This window comes from Dromiciops gliroides, chromosome 3 (assembly GCF_019393635.1).
Source record: "Dromiciops gliroides isolate mDroGli1 chromosome 3, mDroGli1.pri, whole genome shotgun sequence".
NCBI classification, from domain to species: domain Eukaryota; kingdom Metazoa; phylum Chordata; class Mammalia; order Microbiotheria; family Microbiotheriidae; genus Dromiciops; species Dromiciops gliroides.
This window is the reverse complement of record NC_057863.1, coordinates 299888758-299909008: the sequence shown is the minus strand read 5'-3', so window position 1 is coordinate 299909008 and position 20251 is coordinate 299888758.

Sequence of the window (20251 nt, the reverse complement as noted above, 5' to 3'; positions counted from 1 at the left end):
ATATCAGTTCTCTCTTTGGAAGTGGATAGTATGCTTCATCGTTAGTCTTTTGGAATTGTCTTGGATCATTGTATTGCTGAGAATAGTTAAGTCATTCATAGTTCTTCATCAAACAATATTGCTGTCATGGTACACAGTGTTCTCTTGGTTCTGCTCACTTCACTATACATCAGTTCATATGAATCTTTCCAGGCCTTTCTGAAATCATCACTGTCATATACCACAGCTCATTTAGCCATTCCCCAATTGATGGACATTCCTTTGATTTCCAATTCTCAGCCACTACAAAAATAATTACTATAAATATTTTTGTACAAATAGGTCTTTTTCTCTTTTTGGGGATGTCTTTGGCATATAAACCTAGCCGTGGTATTGCTGGATCAAAGGGTATGCACAGTTCTATAGCATTTTGGGCATAGTTCCAAATTCCTAGCAGTTTTTTTTTCTTATTAAATGCCCCTTACATTCACCCTTCCTCTCCATTCCTACCACTATCTTATACCAAGACCCCTTATCACTATGCCTGTTTATTTCAATAACCTATCTGATCTCTTCATTTCCAACTGCTGTTTTCTAATCTAGTCTTCAAGCTGATGCCTGACAAACTTCTTAAAGCACTATTTCAATCTGCTCATTCCCTTGGTCACAAACTAACAAAACAATAAACACAAAAACTTCCAGAAATCCCAGTGTCTTCAAGACATCAAGATCCTAAAACTGAATTTCAAGACCCTTCAGAGGCAGTTCAGTTCACAATGTCTAGAGTCAGGAAGACTTTAATTCAAATTCAACTTCAGGCAACTTACTAGTTGAGTGACCTTGGGAAAGTCATTAATCTGTCTCAGTTTCTTCAACTATAAGATGGGGATCATAATAGCACCTTGGCAGCTAGGTGGCACAGTGGACAGAATACTGGGCCTGTAGTTCAAATCCAGCATCAGGCACTTAACTGGCTGTGTGACCCTAGGCAAGTCACTTTACCCTGTTTGCTTCGTTTCCTCGCGTGTAAAATGAACTGGAGAAGGAAATGGCAAACCACTCCAGTATCTTTGCCAAGAAAACCCCCAATGGGGTCATGACACCATTGATACAACCGAAAGTCAGACACAACTGAAACAATTAAATAGCAAAACCCAGAGCTGTTGTGGGGATCAAATGAGATGATATCTGTAAGTCCCTTAGCACACAATAAGTGCTTAATAAATGCTTGTTTGCCTTCACAATCTAGTCTGAATCCATTTTTAATTATTAGTATATAGGCCCTTTCGAATAACAATTGCTGATATGATGCATTTAATGTATAGTACATTATGTCATGTGAATCTCAACCACCACCCTGTCAGTGAGGTACTGCAGGTATTATTTATTAATCCACATTTTACATAAAAGGAAACTGAAGTGTAGGAAGTTTACTCTTCCTTAGCAGATTCTCGGCTGCATTTCCTATAGAACACTCATGGCTATTATGAAACTTTCCTTCTCTTCTTAAGTCTCCTTCTTCATCCTTCTTCCTGTCTTTCAATAGTGGGCGTCTTTTTGTACTTTACTAAGAAAACAGAGGTTATTAGCTATGAACTCACTCTATATTCCTATTCTACATCTCAAAATTCTTTGGTATCTTCCTGTCTAGATTTGCCCAAATGTAGGTAAAAGCGGCTTCCAATTCTCATGTAAGCCTTCAAGATGTATGTTAGGTGTGAGGGCCAAAATTTGATCTATGGAGCATTATTTGGGTGACTTGCCTTAATATTGGGGTCCTGGAAATAATGAGGGACCTTTAAGGTTCACCCTCCCCACTGAACTGCCCTCTTTAGATATTTCTCCCAGGCCAATAAGAAAGGAGCCTTTAAGCTTTAATTCACAAAAGGATCAGATTTTATTACTTGGGAATTAATTAAACAACAAAGGTAAAACTAATAAAAATCAAAGATAAGGAAATAGGAAAAAAAGAAATACAGATAAATACTCTTAAGTCTAAACTTAACCTATGTAATCCCCAGATCATTTCCAATTAAGCTAGTTCAAAGGAATTTTGGGTTTTCCTAATTAACTCACCAAACCTGGACAGTCTACAGTTGCTCCTGCCACTGGGACAGCAGACACCAGAGAGAGAGTGCATTCCAGAAGAACCCTCTGCTTCCCTTCAGGGAGCATTCAATCTTTCCTCCCCCAAAAGGAGAGGTCCTTCAAAAAACTGCCTATGGAGAGCTCTCCTTCTGAACTCAGGTAGTATATGTAACTTCGGAGTGGGCCAGGTGTGGCCCCTCCCAAATGAGTCAGCTAAAAACTGCAATAATAATTTTATCACAAATAATTTTTATCACATAGGCATATATTAGCCTTTAATTCACCCCATAGGAAATTCAGAAGATGCAAAGAATTCAGTAGCTCATAAATAATGAAAATACACAAAGCTCCCAATGAGCTAATAAGATCCACCAAGAGAAAACTGAATTTGATGTCGCTATGATAGCAATCCTTTAATATTTTGGGGGAGTACCTCTTTCCCACAGAGCCACCTAAAGTCCTGTCTCCCCAGACTCTTAGTATTACCTTGTACACTGGACTCTCCCTGGAAGGTAAACATAATATGACATCTTCTAAATAAAGAATTCCTTTTTCATTGGATCTGCACTATTTGAAAAACTCACTGGTCTTTCTATCTAACAACATGATCAGCAAGAATTGTGTAGGTGGGGCAACTAGGTGGCTCAGTGGACAAAGTACCAGCCCTGGATTCAGGAGTACCTGAGTTCAGATCCAGCCTCAGAGACTTGGCACTTACTAGCTGTGTGATCCTGGGCAAGTCACTTAACCCCCATTGCCCCACAAAAACAACAACAACAACAACAACAAAGAATCATGTAGGTGGTCCTCTTCTTTTCCTAAGAAGTAGGTGGCTATTGGAAATCCCTTTTTCTCTCTAAAAGGTTTGATCCATTAACTCAAACTTGGCAACTTTTATTCTTAGGATCTCTCAAACTTGAGAGTTTACTTATGACTCACCCAGGGATGTGGCTGACTCTTAAATTTTCACTGTGAGAATTTACACCTCAGGAAGTGTCAGTCACTACAAATTAGAGTCTGATTTATCATTTTGTTAATTGTCTACACTTAAGAGAGTATTAATAATGTAGATTAAACTTTAAAGTGTATGTGCATGAAGAGCCTGGTTGTTAAACATTAAACACAGTTATATTAGGGTGCTACCAGTATACCTCTTTTGCTCTATAAATATTGCTTGAACTCAGCAGATATTCAGTAGAAGGCTCTGGGAATGAAGTTATCATCAGCCTGGAGGCTTCGTTACTCTAGGCTAATGATAACATCCAGAATTTAGCATTTCAAGATTTGCAAAATGCTTTATACCCTCTATCTCACTTGAACCTTATGACCACACCCCTGAGCCCATTCTTCAAAGCTGGTGCTTCCCAGGAAATCTTTCTCTGATTAGAAACCTAGATTCTTAGATGTTTCTGCCTAGGGAATTTAACCACCCTCCTGGCAGAGAAATTTCCTGTCTTCCTGCCAGCCCCTCCTGACTCCCCCTAGCCCCTCGCTTGCAACTTTTCTTGCAGGGCTCACTAGCTATGACATCTTTTCTTGACTATTGGAGAACCTGCTGCTTTCTCTGAGCACACTTGGAACTAGAAAGAGTAGTCTAAGAGTTTGTATTCTAATCTGGAGGGAAAGAGAAGAATAACCAATGTGTGGCTCTCCTCTCAGAATTCAGAGCTTTAGCAGTGACTCACTAGGTCAGAGATTCTTAGCCTTTTTTTTTTTTTTTTTTTTGCTTATGGCTTTTGTGTATAAAATGTCTAAATGTCTAAAATGAAATGCATGGGTTTACAGAAGAAACCAGTTATATTGAAATAGTTATGAAAATCTTAGAAAAAAATGAAAACATCCCAGATTAAGAGCTCTTGTATAACATTAAGGATATTCAACCTTGTTTCCACATATATGCTTACACTTGGGACTGTAACACTTCCACAACAGATACATGAAGATCTTCCACATAGACTGTTTGCATTTATCCCACATCTTACTCCTTACTTTCTGCTTCTCTACATCACGGTTGGCCAGCCCTCTCTTGAAGGACTCAAAGGATTTACTCCTTACTGATCCTGGGGTTAGATAGCTATGTAGTACAGTAGATAGAGTGTTGGGCCTAGAGTCAGGAGGACTCATTGTCAGGAAGACTCACTTTCCTGAGTTCAAATTTGGCCACTGGACGTTACTTAACTCTATTGGCCTCAGTTTCCTCATCTGTAAAATGAGCCAGAGAAGGAAATAGTAAACCACTCTAGTTTCTTTGCCAAGAAAACCCCAAATGAAGTGAAAAAGAGTTGGATACATCTGAAAAAAATGACTGAAAAGCAAGATCTTGGGGTTGAACACAGGTTGAGAAATCTTGATTTCTCTTCATTACCACGTGTTTCCCCAGGTAATTCTTTTTTTAGTGAAGGAATAAGATTACTTGAATCACACCTAACTAGATAATCTCTAAGGTCTCTTCCCTTTCATGTCTAAATCTATCTAGTTATGACCCTAAGTCTGAGTTCCTCAGCAGCACCTTAGGTGAGTATGCCCTTATTATGAAGTATCTACTTATATTTCTCAATTGGAAAGAAAGGAAAGAGCTGAGCTCAGACCGAGCTAGGAAACTCCAACTTCTGTTTTAAGTTCTTTGAAGGAAGAGAGCTAGTAGCATAGGTTTTTGCATTTTTCACTGCCCTAAAATAGTGCCTGTTATAGAACAGCTGTTCAGTAAATACTTGTTGATTGATTGACTGATTGATTATAGCTTTATTCCTTAGAGTCAACAGTCCCTAATTAAAACTCAAATTGCCCTGATGACCACACTTTAAACCCTTTAGCTATTAGTTAACACCCTAGTAGGGACTGGTGGTTTTCAGACAAAGGCTATATTAAGGGTTCTCAACATTTTGTTGTTATCATGTACCCCTTTGCCAGGCTGCCAAAGTCTATAGACTCCTCAGAATAATATTTTAAAATGAATAAAGTGAAATATATAGAATTGCAAAGGAAATCAATTCTATTGAAATATTGTCAGAATGTTTTTAAAAATTCCATGGATCCCAGGTTGAGAAACCTTCAGATAGAGGGTAAAGTGGGAAGTAGGCTAGTTAAGAGGCTATGAATGAGGGAGGGAATAGCTATTTTTTTACAACAGTATTTTATTTTTTCTAATTACATGTGAAGACAAATTTCAACATTCATTTTTTTAAAAATTGAATTCCAATTTTTCTCCCCATCTCCCTCACTTCTTCCCTTCTTAAGATGTTAAGCAATTTGATATAGGTTATAAATACATAATCATATAAAACATTTTCATATTAGTCATGTTGTAAAAAAAGAAACAGACCCAAAGAAAAGGAAACCTGAAAAGATAAAGAAAGTAAAAAATATTATGCTTTGAATTTCATTCAGTTTCCATCAGTTCTTGGTATGTGGACAGCATTTTTCATCATGAGTTCTTCAGAATTGTCTTGGATCATTGTATTGCTGAGAATAGCTAAGTCATTCACAGTTGATCATACCACAATATTGCTATTAATTTCTACAATGACCTCCTGGTTCTGCTTACTTCACTTTGCATCAGTTTATGTAAATCTTTTCAGGTTTTTCTGAAATTTGCCTGCTTATCTTTTCTTATAGCTCAATGGTATTCCATTAATATACCACAACTTGTTAAGCCATTCTGCAATTGATGGGCAATGGGATAGCTATTAAGTGTATGCTCATGGCAAAGTCATAGAAGCTCTCTGAGCTCACATTTCCTTATCATAAAATGGTGGCAAAAATAGTATCTTCCTCATAGCTTCTCACATGTGACTATCTCCTAACTCCCAGTATTTTCACTAATTTCCATGCCTGGAACTCTTTTCCTGCTCAGTTCTGTCTTCAGGCTTTCTTCAAGTGTTAGCTAAAGTACCACTTTCTGCAAGAAATTTTGCCCAATCATCTTTAATCTTAGAGCCTTCTCTCTGCCACTACCGCCATTTTATTCTGTATTGTATCTTGTTTGTTTATAGCTGTTTGAATGTTGTTCCCCCCCCCCCATTAGAATATGAGCTCCTTGAGAACAGGGAAAGGTTGTTAGTTTTCTATCCCCCCTTTTTACACCCTACATGCTTAGCACAGTGCCTGGCACATAGTAGGCACTTAATAAATTCTATTTTATTATCAGTCATGACTGATTGATTGAGAGTTGTTGTGAGGATCAGATGAGCTAATGTATTTTGCAAATATTAAAGCATTATAGAAACATCAGCTATTATTTTAATATATATTTTAATCATAAGTATTATTAATAATATATATGTTTTGGAGTTATTTCCTTCTTCCACTTTTGTGTCTTGAATGTCTGTAACAATGAGTTTTTTATGGTGTGATTCTTTTTTCATTTGCTCATTCTTCTATCCTACCTCTTGATTTCAAGAAGAATATTAGGGCCAGACTCTGCACATTTCTGTAGGGAAGATCTGGGATGGTCCTATTATTGCTTTCTTGGAGATACTGAATGTTGTATTTTTTCCAGGATCTAAGGGATAGCTCAGGCTAGGGAACTACAAGCTTTCATTGCTCCCAAAGTGGTCTGGATCAAGGTAAAGTCTAAGCATTCTCACATCCTTCTCCCCAACTCCCCTCCCCTTCCCTTGCTGATCTGCAAGAACCTGAGCAAGAATATTCCACTACTGGACTCAGCTACAGTTAGCCCACTGGGAAATTCTGCTGGTTCAATGATAGAACTACAGACTTCCTTGTGATTTGGGATTCCAGCTTGGCTTTGTATCTGAGACCTAGAACTGGGTAGTGGGCAACAAATCTGCCAGTTACAACCTGTCCCCAATGAGGTGCTCTGAGATGGATGTGGCAGTTCCATGGCAGAGGTCTGGGAACCCCGTCCTGTCCCAGTGCACAGCCTCTTCTTGGTTGTCCTCCATGAAAAGCTAATCCTAGCCAGACCCCATCCCTGGTGGCTGTAGACCTCTCTGTCTTCCTACAACAACCTAGACTGGAAAAATGGAAAAATGACTCATTGTGACTTTTTCTTGGACTTCCCCATCAGGATTCAGTCTGGGGCATTTTTCTATTTGAAGAAAGTTTTTTTTTGAGGGGTGGTGGGGAAGTATGGGGACTACTCTGCCTTCTTGGCTTTGCCCTCTATAGGTCTGATTAAAAAAAACAAACCTCTGGGCAGCTAGGTGGTGCAGTGGATAGAGCACCGGCCCTGGAGTCAGGAGTACCTGAGTCCAAATCCGGCCTCAGACACACTTACTAGCTGTGTGACCCTGGGCAAGTTACTTAACCCCAATTGCCTCACTAATAAAACAAAACAAAACAAAACAAAACAAAAAACCAAACCCAAAATTCCAATAAAAATAACCCTTATATGGGAATTACAGTAGAATCAAGGAAAACCTACTTTTTGATTCTATCTGCTCTAGACCTAAGGAACCTAGGAAATCTGACTTCAAGGAGAAGCCAGGTCTCCTTCACCCTGGGCAATTTGTTTCTCCTTTTGGAACCTGAGATGGTATATTTCTTTTCTTTTCTTTTCTTTTTTCTTTTCTTTTCTTTTCTTTTCTCTTTTCTTCTTTTAGAAGTGATGGCATCTGGCTTGGGAGTGTGATTATTCTTTACTCACCTTTAAACTGCCTTGGCTATTACTAAATCTCTGGCAGTGATATGTTGATTATGTGAATTTAAAGCCCCACAGGAGCCAGAGCAATGACAGATCAGATTCTCTTAAACTAGAAATAAAACTCAGGAGTCTGGCAGCAGGATGTAGCGCTCTTGCCCCAGCTGACCTATTGGTGTCATTCTGATAGAATGAGTGCTTCCAGGCCAGATGGCATATTGTTTAAATTGAGATTTCTCAACCTGTTTTTCCTATTAATTGTTCACTTTGATATTCAGTCTCTATACAGTCAATAACTCTTCATTGTCAAACTCATTGGCTTCTTTTTTGTAATGTGGCAGCCAAATTCTAGCAAACCTCCATGAATCTAAACCATTCCAAAGAGTTCAATTTCTTTTAAGTCCCCCAAACCAAACCTTTTGAATCCAATCACTGGTACAGGCTGACAGACACAGAGTCTGCCTTTTGTCAGTTGAATGTAAGTCTGGAGGTTTTTTAAAGAGCAATAAGATTGAAGGGCAGCTGGGGTTTCAGGAGTCTTAAGGAGGAGGAGAATGGAAAGCCCATTTGACCTTTTGTTTAAAGACACTAAATAAAGATCAGTGTCGAAAGTCAGTTTTTCAAGAATAGCAAGGTATCTCCTGCAAACTCAGTAGTAGGGATTGGCTCTGCTTAGGTTACTTTATGTATTTGATCTACCACAATACAATGGTTATAAAACAGAAAGTAAGTATTTGTTGAATGTCTGAATTAGTGAGTAAATGAACAATTATGCGTGTTTAATAGGGACTAGGTGATGAGGATAATCTGTTAAATAGTTCCTCTGAATATGAGAAGGTGTCTTCCTTTGCTTTTTGGAAGGGGTAGGAGGAACTGGGTATGGAATACTACATATGATATCAAACTTTTTTGATATGTTGGTTAGTTTGACAGATTTTTTTCCTCAACTTTTAAAATTCTTCATGATGAAAAGACAGTTTTCTGGGAGGACGGGGGAGGGATAGAGTGAAAAATGTAGGTGATATAAGACCATAAAATATAAATACAATTTTATTAAAAAATAAATAGTTCCTTTGAGAAATAAGAGAATGATTGCAGAGGGTTCTTTTAGATCATATTAAATTGCTAAAAGGTGCAAGGAAACAGGATATGAGAGGCAGGGTACTTTCATGGACCAAGAACCATTCTCAGAATCAACTAGAGCTGAGTACAAGTCCAGATTTCTTTCTAAAATAATGTTATACATGAGCTCTATTGATCTGCCTTAAAGAGGGAGGTCCATATAAGAGTTCCCTCCACTGACGAAATCATAGGACTAGATTGAACAAATAAACACCCAGATATCCAGTACAATTATTTAAGGTTATATTGGTCACTGTTCCCAGTAGGAGGTAAACTAGAAAACAAACTTGCTAACACTTGTTGATTGATATTAATTGGTTCTGCTTTCCTTGTTCTGATGACATTTGGGTATATTTCCTTCCAAGGTTATCTTCCAAAGAAATGCTCAGACTCTACTTTGTTCTATATGAATTCTGAAAACAGAAGCTGGAAACTGGAAAGACCCCTGAAAGGCCTAGTAGAGCCATTAGTCAGCCTGGTCAGCAGGTTAGAAAATGGCTCATTTGACAGGCAGTATAGTAGAGTCATTAGACTGGAAAAGAAAATGAGATTTGCAGGCAGGAGACCTGCATTTTAGTTCTAGCTCTGCTGAAAACTAGCTGTGTAGTCTTGGATAGTGTGTCCTAACCTTGGTCTTCTACTTTCCCATAGGATAGCTGCCGAATACATTTTGTAGGTTACAGCTCAGGTGCAGCAGGTCAGATTTTTATGATAAATCTACAGGGTACGTTCTAATTACTCATGTCCACACTTTGCTAGTTTCGGTTTCCAGATTGTGCAACAGTAAAGAGATTTTTGCCGTGGATTACATGCAGATATCCAGGGGAAAACAAGGGTTCATGGTATCCAGGGTCATTCATCAAAAGGAAAGAGAAAGGATAAAGAAACCCCAAGCCATCAGAGAAGAGCCACTGAAAGGCTCCTATTGCCTTTACTACAATATCTCCACAAACTCAGTGGTAGTAATTATGTCTGCTTAGTTTACGTAATCATAATACTGTGGTCATAGTATAGAAATCCCACATGTTGTTCATCCTTCATTTTTTTTTTTGCAGGCAATGGGGGTTATGTGACTTGCACAGGGTCACACAGCTAGTAAGTGTTAAGTGTCTGAGGCCGGATTTGAACTCAGGTACTCCTGAATCCAGGGCCGGTGCTTTAACCACTGCGCCATCTAGCTGCCCCCATCCTTCATTTTCGAAGAGGACCAATGGCATCATAGATGTTGTCTTAATTTGCTTGTGAATTGTCTATACGTGAGGTGGAGTTGTACAAAGTCATCAGCCTCATTCTTTCTTCTTGACTTATAAAAGTACAGTGGTGGGGGCGGCTAGGTGGCGCAGTGGATAAAGCACCAGCCCTGGATTCAGGAGTACCTGAGTTCAAATCCGGCCTCAGACACTTGACACTTACTAGCTGTGTGACCCTGGGCAAGTCACTTAACCCCCATTGCCCCGCAAAAAAAAAAATAAAAATAAAAGTACAGTGGTAAGACAAAAGTCAAGATGACTGGCAATGGCCCAGGATAACATGGATGACTTTGGAGTCTTTGATATCTGATCAAGCTCTAAGCATTCCGTAGAGCTTATTCCAGCTGCCTTCTTGGCCATTAGAACAAATTGTTTTCATCCACACATTCCACAAAAAGAAGGCTTCACATGCTTGGGGCAGGCATCATTCTAACTCACCAAGAGATCTGAGGCCTATTGATGACCCTTAACCAGATTTAGCACATCTGCAGATACAGTTTTACCAGGATGTGGCCTCTGTACATGTTCCATAAATCAATTGTTGAATGACTGATTGAGTGAATAAAGAACTGATTAATCAATCATCAAGCATTTATTAAGCAGCCAGTTATGTCCTGGTCTATGTACTGGGCTTGATGCTAAGGATACAATGAATATAATGGATATGGAAAATACAATGACAAAGGAAACAAAAAAAAACCCTTCAAAGAACTAATATTTGATAAGGAAGAATAATCATGACTATATTAATGTGCTTTTTATTTTATTGTAAACAGTGCCAAATCATATTTGTCGCATCTTAGGTGCCTAGGTTCCTTGGCTATAGTCATAAAAATATGCTCAGAAAATACAAAATGTGGTTCAAAATTGTGGAAGTGTATGTTGGAAGAAATTCCTAGATTACAAACATTGTTTTACAATCAAGAATACTATTAATTCATATAAAAATAGTTTTTGATTTATTTCTAGAGTAGCTCCAACAAAAACAGCCAATTTAACCATTGAGTAGAAGGCAAATGATGCCTCATAACATATTTCATATACTGCTTTAGTTTTAGTTTATGGAATACTTTTACATAATTCCATAATTTGATCCTAAAACAACCTTGTGTGGTGGGTAGTATAGGCATTATTAGATCTGATTTAAAGATGAATTGGTGGCTCAGAGAGGCTATAATTTGCAAAAGGTCACATGGCTAGTAAACAGAGAATTGGGAACAAAACCCAAGGACTTTTAAATCCTCCTCAGTCATGGGCTTTCTCACACAACTTGCCCATCTCTCTGGAGAGTTAGGGCTAAATTTAGCCTCAGAACAATGACAAAATTCAGATATAGCAACATTGGTTTGAAGTAGGGGGTTCTTAATCTGGTATTCATAGAGATCATGGATGGAAATTAAGGGGTCCATGAACTTGGATGGGAAAAATATATCTTTATTTTCACTAACCATTAGCTGAAATTAGGCATTTCCTTCACTGTGAATAGAGACAACAAAACAATATTCAGAAAGAGAGCCTCTAGGTTTCACCAGACTCCTAAAACGGTCCGTGACACACAAAATAGGTGGAACCCCTGGTTGACAAAAACAAAGAGTAGAGATGCACAATGGGATCCCATCTAAGATAAATGCCTCTTGTTCCTTTTTAAAATCTGGTTAGCTGAAGTAATACTGCCTAAATGACATTTGAAATATGTTCACATCATTCAAGCAATTCTGAATTGTTCAATGTTCTTGAGAAATCTGACAAATAGCTAATTGTAAAACAAGAGTGCTGGTATTTATTTAAATGCATTCCACAGCATGAGTAGAAACAGAAACCTATTCTGGGGCACCATTTATAGAAGTGATAAAACATGCAAAGGGTAAACATATTATGATTTGTGATAACTATTTCAGCTCAGAAAAATTATTATTTTCAGTCAAGAAAGTTCTAAATTATGTGTATAAGACTTGTAATTTTCAGGTAACCATTTCCTAAAAGATGTTGGAAATTTACTTAGCACAGCATACTTCCTGGGGCTACTTCCCCAATTTCCACTTCTGTTAGTAGGCACCATTGCCAGATAGTGATTACCACTTTTTTACAGCTTCTAGGGGTAACCCTATGGAGCTGGAGTTTCTAATACTGTTGCCTACAACATCCTATCAGTTTTCTTTCTATTGATTATTAACCAGTGTTAATCAGCTTTTTAGAAAGGGTATTTACTAAGTAGATAGATGAGGGACATTTGGTACAAAATAACACTCCTTGAAAGACTGGGGCACACTCTCCCACAAGAACATTAAGATCCATGGAAAGAGTAGGCTCAGACTTAGAATCCAATGGTGATAAGGCATACATACAGGATACAGGACTGGCAACAAGGTACCTAATAGCTCCAGATTACTAGAAGTCCTTTTCCTCCCTTTGTGAAGTCCTCATGAAGTTTCCCCCTTAGGTATCAGACTCTCTCTGCTGGGATCTGAGGACTGATGGTGCCCTTATAGACTTCATGAAACTGGCTTTTAAAATAAAGTATTTTTCTTCCCAGAAAAATGTGAGTCTAAATTTATAGACCTATAGGCTCATTGAGAGCATTTTGAAGTCATCCAAGTGTGGTGAAGGTCGAAGGAACATAGCACTAAGATTCAGAATAACAAGATTTGAATCCCAGTTTTGCAACTTATTATGCTTCACACAAAAAATTAATTTCTTTTTTTTTGGTGGGGTAATGAGGGTTAAGTGACTTGCCCAGGGTCACACAGCTAGGAAGTGTCAAGTGTCTGAGGTCGTACTTGAACTCAGGTCCTCCTGAATTCAGGGATGGTGCTTTATCTACTGCACCACCTAGCTACTCCCCACCAAATTAAATTTCTGAGCCTCAGTTTCTTAATTTGTTAAAGGGGGATAATAATAACTGCCCTGACTAAATTATATGTTTGTTAATAACTAAAAATTATTTAGCACATTAAAGTTTGTAAAGTTTTTGCATATCATATCTTGAGACCTTTGGGGTAAAAACAACAGATGTCATTTCCATTTTACAGGTGAGGAAAGTGAGGCTTGGAAAAGGTAAATGATAGGCCATGGGCACACAACTAGGAGGTATCAAAGACAGGGTTCGAATACAAAACTTCTGAATTCCAAACATAGCACTCTATCTGATATGCCACATTGACCTATAGCATAATAATGTAAAAATGTTTCAAGTAAAATGATTTAAAAACATTTAGAAAAGTATAGATCAATATGTAAATATAAGATATTATTGCTAATCATGATGATTATTAGCTATGTGATGCAGTTCAGTCCTATCTCATGCACTTAATACCTAGGTGACTCTGGGAAAGGTACTTAACCTCTTTTGGTTTCAGGTTCCTCCACTATAAAATGGGGATAACAATAGCACCTACCTCACAGGTTGCTTGTGAGGATAAAATAGATAATACATGTAAGAAACAATTTGCATAACTTAAAGCATTATATAAATGCAATCTATTATTATTCGCTAGTCTAATCTCCGACCCCAATAATTGAAGAGTTTGACACTAGATAAACTAACAGTTTAAATGGTTTTAAGTTTGCAAATGGCTTAGATTTTGGAAGATTGGAAAATTCAGGCCTTGAAAACTGTAGAGAAAGTTGGCAAATCATCCACTGGGATGACTCAGTATAAAAGCTTACCTTCTGATGTTATTTCATTCATGTTATGTTGTTTCATTTTTAGTTGCTTTTTTCCTTTTTTAGGACAGCTTAGTTCTTCTGATTCTTCCTCCTCCTCCTCATCTTTTGCTTCTTCATCTTCTCCTCCTCCTCTTCCTCTTCTTCTTTGTTTTAACACTCTCTACTGATGAGAATTGTATGGTAGGCACTTTATGATCTATGAACTTTATGGTCTTTGAGAGCTACTGGTGTAACAATGATATTTCTGCCCCACATCATACCTTCCAGGTTGTTACATTTTTCCTCTCCAGGATTCTCTGGGGATTTTTAAGGGGTTTGGGGGTGTCTCCTCTCTGCTATTGGCTCAAGTCCCCACCAGTTGTATTCTTTTAAAAGGTTTTTTTTTAAAATAATGAACATTTTTATTTAAAGTTTTGAATTCCAAATTCTATCCCTCCTTTCCTCCCATCCCTCTTCCCTCCCCAAGGCATCAAGCAATCAGATATATGTTATACATGTGCAATCATGTAAAACATTATCATATTAGTAATTTTGTATAAGAAAATTTGAATAAAAGAAAAAAAGAAAGTGAAAAATAGTATGTTTCAGTTTGTGTTCAATCAATATCAATTCTTTCTTTGGAGGTGGATAGTATGTTTCATCATTTGTCCCTTGGGAATGTCTTGGATCATTGTATTGCTGAGAATAGTTGTCATTCACAGTTCTTCATCAAAGAATGTTGCTGTCACTGTGCACAACATTATCTTGGTTCTGCTCACTTCACTATATATCAGATCATACAAGTCTTTCCAGGCCTTTCTGAAATCTTCCTTCTTTGTCATTTCTTATGGCACAATAATATTCCATCACCAACATATATCCCAGCTTATTTAGCTATTTCTCAATTGATGGGCATTCCTTTGATTTCCAATTCTTAGCCACTACAAAAAGAGCTGCTATAAATATTTTTGTACAAATAGGTCTTTTTTTCTTTTTGGAGATGTCTTTGGGATATAAAGCAAGCAGTGACATTGCTGGATCAAAGGGTATGCACAGTCCTATAGCCCTTTGGGAATGGTTCCAAATTGCTCTCCAGAATGGTTAGAGCTTTTCACAACTCCACCAACAGTGGACTAACTTACAAGTTTTCCCCTCTAACATCCAACATATTCCTTTTTTGTTGTATTTGCCACTCTGATAGGTATGAGATGATATATGAGTTGTTTTAATTTTCATTTCTCTGATCAATAGTGATCTAGAGCATTTTTTCATATGATTATAGGTAGCTTTGATTTTTTTGTCTGAAAAATGCCTGTTCCTATTCTTTGACCATTTATCAATTGGGTAATGGCTTGTATTTTTGTAAATTTGACTCAGTTCTATAAATTTAAGAAATGAGGCCTTTATCAGAGATACTTATTTCAAAAATTCTTTCCCAGTTTTCTGCTTCCCTTATAACCACCAATTGTATTCTCTTAATTTTAGGGATGTACTGTACCCCTGAAAGTTCCATTTACCCACTTAATAGTCAGATTTATTTTTACAGAGGAATATTTATTTTTAAAGATATAGCAAGAAGAAATAGACAAACATCCCCACCCAGTACCTGGAGGCAAGTCATAATTCTCCCTTAAACCACCTCAGTCTCTCGTTTAGGGAGGGAGATTACAATAACAGTTTAACTCAGTTTCTATATAATATGTTGTCCCCAAATTTAAAGTACAAAGTACTCTGTGACTTGTTTCCTGGCAACCTGGCTTCTTGGGGCTTCCCTGATGGCCTGGCAGCAACTTCCAGCCTGGAATTCTGTCTCTTAAGGTTGCCATGGCTGGAGCTGTCATATTTCTGATGACTGTGCTTCCCGAGCATAGAACTGAGGAGAATAGTCACAACAGAGCAAAATCCTAGGTTCTTTTCTTGGCACCACAGGGGAGGTATCTCTCCTTTTACCCAGCTCTCAGTACATGGTGCCCATGCTGTGGGTAAACAGTACTTTCATCCCCTAGTATGTAGCTAGAGACACACACAAACACACACGCACATACAGAGAGAGAGAGAGAGAGAGAGAGAGAGAGAGAGAGAGAGAGAGAGAGAGAGGGAGGGAGGGAGACACAGACAGACAGACAGACAGACACACACACACACACACACACACACACACACACACACACACACACACAGAGAAAGAAACAGAGAGTCCCAGTCTGGAAATTTAAAAGATGCAGTTTCTTTTGGTCACTTAGCCAATGGAACGAGACTACTCCTACCCATGTAGTAGGAGAACACAAAATTCCTTTTCTCAGAAGCAGGTCCCAGCTATCTCCCATATGGGTGCCAGAATCTTAGCTCACTTATGCTGGAGCTGAAAAATTCATTATCCTGAAGTAAGCCTGGTGATAAATATTTCTAAACTTAGACAATGTAATCCTCACATGATAGACATATAGTCTGTCACCAGACCCATACTTGAAGCCTGTTTAGCTTGGTAGGACCTATCAGAACTTACTCTGTGCTGACACAGCCTTGAAGAACTCAGGCCATGAAATGTCACAATGATGTGTCACAGCAGGATTTTGAATGATAGATTATTACATTTTTAAAATTAGAAGGTAAATTAATCATAATCCATCCCAATACCATCATTTTGCATGAGGAGCAAAGGTCCCACATTTTATTACCATAAAGCTCACAAAACATAGACCGATTTCATAGTTGTATGCCTGGACTGAATGTGTTATGAATCTAGGTTAACTATATTCTCTTTCCTAACTCAGGCATGCTGCTGCAAAGCTAATTTCTCTGTGGTCCCGGCTGTGTGCCTCCACCCCCACACATGTTGTTGTTACCAAATCTGTAAAACAAAACTCGATCAGGAATTCTGGGGTCTGTAAACTTGCCTTTAAAAATCTGGTGATAACTGTATTCAATATAATTGCTTTCCTGTTTTCTCAGAAGTGGTCTAGACACACAAACAATGAAAAACCTCTGGATTAGATAATCTCAAAGGTCCCTTCCAGGATAACATTTTAGACATCTTTGGATGAGTGTCTTCATCAACTACCTCATTCTCTCTCCACGTATCCCGACGGTTGCCAAATTTAATCATTTTAAACATCTCTCACATGTCTCTTCCCCACTCATTAAGCCACTACTCTAGAATGGAATTTTATCACTATTACAATACCCTCCTAATTGGTCTTCAAAGCTGCCTCAAATCCCTCCCCATTCCAAAAACATACCCCACATTGCTGCCAAAGTGATTTTTCTAAAGCCTATTACCTCTAGGATTTGTTCCTCTTTGGCATTTAAAGCTCTCACAATCTGGTATCATCTTGCTTTTCCAGCTATATTATACATCTCTCCCACTTACTACCTTCCAGGTACTCAGCAAACACATCTTCTTTAGTCTTGACACACAGCACTCTACCCTTTTTGTGCCTTTGAAATGGCTATGTTACTCACACCTTTGGCTATGCCTCTTGGAATCCCTAGTTTCTTTCAAGATGCTGCTCAAGTGCTAGGTTCCACAGGAGGCCTTCTTTGGCCCCTAGCTATTAGTGTTTCTACCCCCTCTGTTACTTCGGATCTATGTTTTTCATATAGCTATATATGTGCATGACATATTATCTGTTAGAATGGAATCCCCTTAGGGACAGGGGTTGTTTTCAATTTTACCTTTTATCTCAAGCACTTAGAACAGTCCCAAATCACAGTGTTCATTGACTAATCTATACAAGTGACTACTCAATCTTTTTATTCAGCCTCATCTTTCTCCTGAGCTCTAGTTCCATATCTCTAACCATCCACCGAACATTTCTAGTTGCATGTCCCTCAAATTTAATAGGTCCAAAATATAACTTAATATTTTTTTACCCTAAATCTACCACTCTTCCTAACTTCTATGTTTTTGTTGATGGCACTATTTTTCTAGACATCTAGATTCACAACCTGGGAGGCACCCTCAGTTCCTCACTCTTATTCATCCTTCATATACAGTCAAATCCTGTCTTATCAATTTTATCTCTTCAACATAACTTATATCATTCCTCCTCTCTCCCCTCACAAACTATTTTAGTTCAGACCCTTCCTGCTTCTCATTTACATAATACAACACCCTCCTGATTAGTCTCTTTGTATCTAGTTTCTTTTCCAATTCAGCCTCCACACAGATGCCAAATTAATATTCTTGAAGTCTAGGTCTGTACTAGATCATGCTCAAAAAATTTTGGTGGCTCCCTATTATCTTGAAGATAAAATATAATCTCTGTTTGACATTTAAAGTTCTTCGAAATTTGGCTCCAGTCCATCTTTCCAGGTTCATCATATGTTACTCCTGTTAGGCTCTAAGCAAACTGGCTTACTTGCTCTTCCCAGTGCCCAGGACATTCTATCTCATTTTTCATTGTTTTTGCATAGGATATCCTAAATGCCTAGAATGTGTTCAATCCTTTCCTCTTCCTCTTGGTATTCCTGGCTCCTTTCAGAGTTTAGCTCAAGTGCCATCTCCTTCAAGAGATCTCTCCTAAGTTCCCTGGTTATTAGTGGCACTTTAGCATAATTTTTTATTTGTTCGGTTTCATTCATTTATTTTTTTTCCTGGGTGGATTTACTGATCTCTTTTCAGTGTCTGGGGACATCAAGGAGAAACTCCTGTAATATTCTGGGGCTTGATGCAATCAGCATCATCCACGTACGGGAAAATCTGAGGAACTTAAAAGTTTTTTTCCATTTAGACACCACACAGGAAACACTCCATGGCATTTTATGCTTTGCTTAATATTGATTTTATGTTTAAAAACTTTGGAAGACCATAATCTCAGGAAAACCCCCAACAATTTATGGCTGACCCAAAGTACAATTAAGAGTCAAAGAAGCAGGGGCAGCTAGGTGGCACAGTGGATAGAGCGCCGGCTCTGGAGTCAGGAGTACCTGAGTTCAAATCTGGCCTCAGACACTTGACACTTACTAGCTGTGTGACCCTGGGCAAGTCACTTAATCCCAATTGCCTCACCAAAAAAAAAAAAATAAAGAGTCAAAGAAGCAACAAGTGAATTGTGATATATTTTAATTATGATCTCTAAAAAAAGAATTGGGTCAGAGTATATCAAGAGCAAGGAATAGCAAGTAGAAAAGCCAAGCATTACACTGAAACCAAAGGAAATACCTAGAAGAATATCTATAGCATGTTGGATTTATTCTTTATGGAGGTATGGGAGAACAATAACAAAAATTGCACAATATTAGGAAACATCAATGGATTTCTACGTGTGCTCATGAATGGAATACTCACATAGATGAAATCAAATATCATTGTAGAAATGAGTAATTAACATATTGATATTGACAATAAATGATGATTATGAGGATTATAATCTATAAAGTAATTTTGTAAGATTTCACCAGCATAAATATATATCATTACCCTTCCCAAACTATGGTAAGGTAAATTAGTATTCTCTCTGCTTCTCATATGACCCTCTATCTCTTTTTACTGTGCCTTTTTAGTGGTTATGCCCCATGTGTAGAATGCACATGCTCCTCACCTCTACCTCACACAATCCTTCATTTTTCCCAAGACATAACTCAACATCATTTACAACAGTAATTTTTAAACCTTTTTTTCTTTTTTTTCCTTTCCTTTCCTTTTTTTTTTTTTGGTTATATGGCATACTGATGAAGCCTATAGGCCTCTTTTTAGAATTATGATTTCTTTCCTATAGTCAAAATGAAAGTAAATATTACATTTCAGTTATAACTTAGTGAAAGTAAATCTGTTTTTTCTTCATATATGTTCTCAGATCCTTGAGATCTATTTGCTGATGTCTTGGATATCCCTTTTATTTTCTTGCTTCTGTTCTACATGAGACCTTCTTGTTGTTTTTCCCAATAACTGGAGTCCTCCCTCCATAATACCTTGTATTTAAATATATTGAATATATATATATATATTTATATGTATTTAATATATACTTGCATATTACATATCGTAGTCCTTGATGGAATACAAGCTTCTTGAGAAAATTTATTTGATTTTCTTTTTTTTTTTTGTATCAGCTGCTTATAGCACAATGCCTGTCACATAGAAGGCAATTACTAAAGGCTTGTTAATTGATTTGATTGTTATGTAAGACAGCTTGCTGGAGGAGAAATTTTGGGGTATAATCTAGAAATATTAGACACAGTGGGATCTTATATTCTCTTCAGTAGTCAACTGAATGACAGTGAAAAGGTGGTCTGCTGTAGAAAAAATTTTGTGCAGTACAGTCTATTCCCTTATATTTTCATCACTCACCATCTTTGATGGATACATAATTCTAATTTTTTTTACAGAGATGAAAAAGTAGGCATATAGGTTACTACTTGTTAATGTCTCCTCAGACACCATTTCAGATCTGCCTCCCCCTTCTTCTACATCATCTGGAATTCCTGCTCCATAATTAACAAACTTTCATCTTAAATCTCTTCATTAATTATTCCTTCCATCTTCTGGAACTCACTTAGACCTGTGTCCCTCCTGATGATACTATTTCCTTAAATACCCTATCCAATATTGGCTATACTTTCC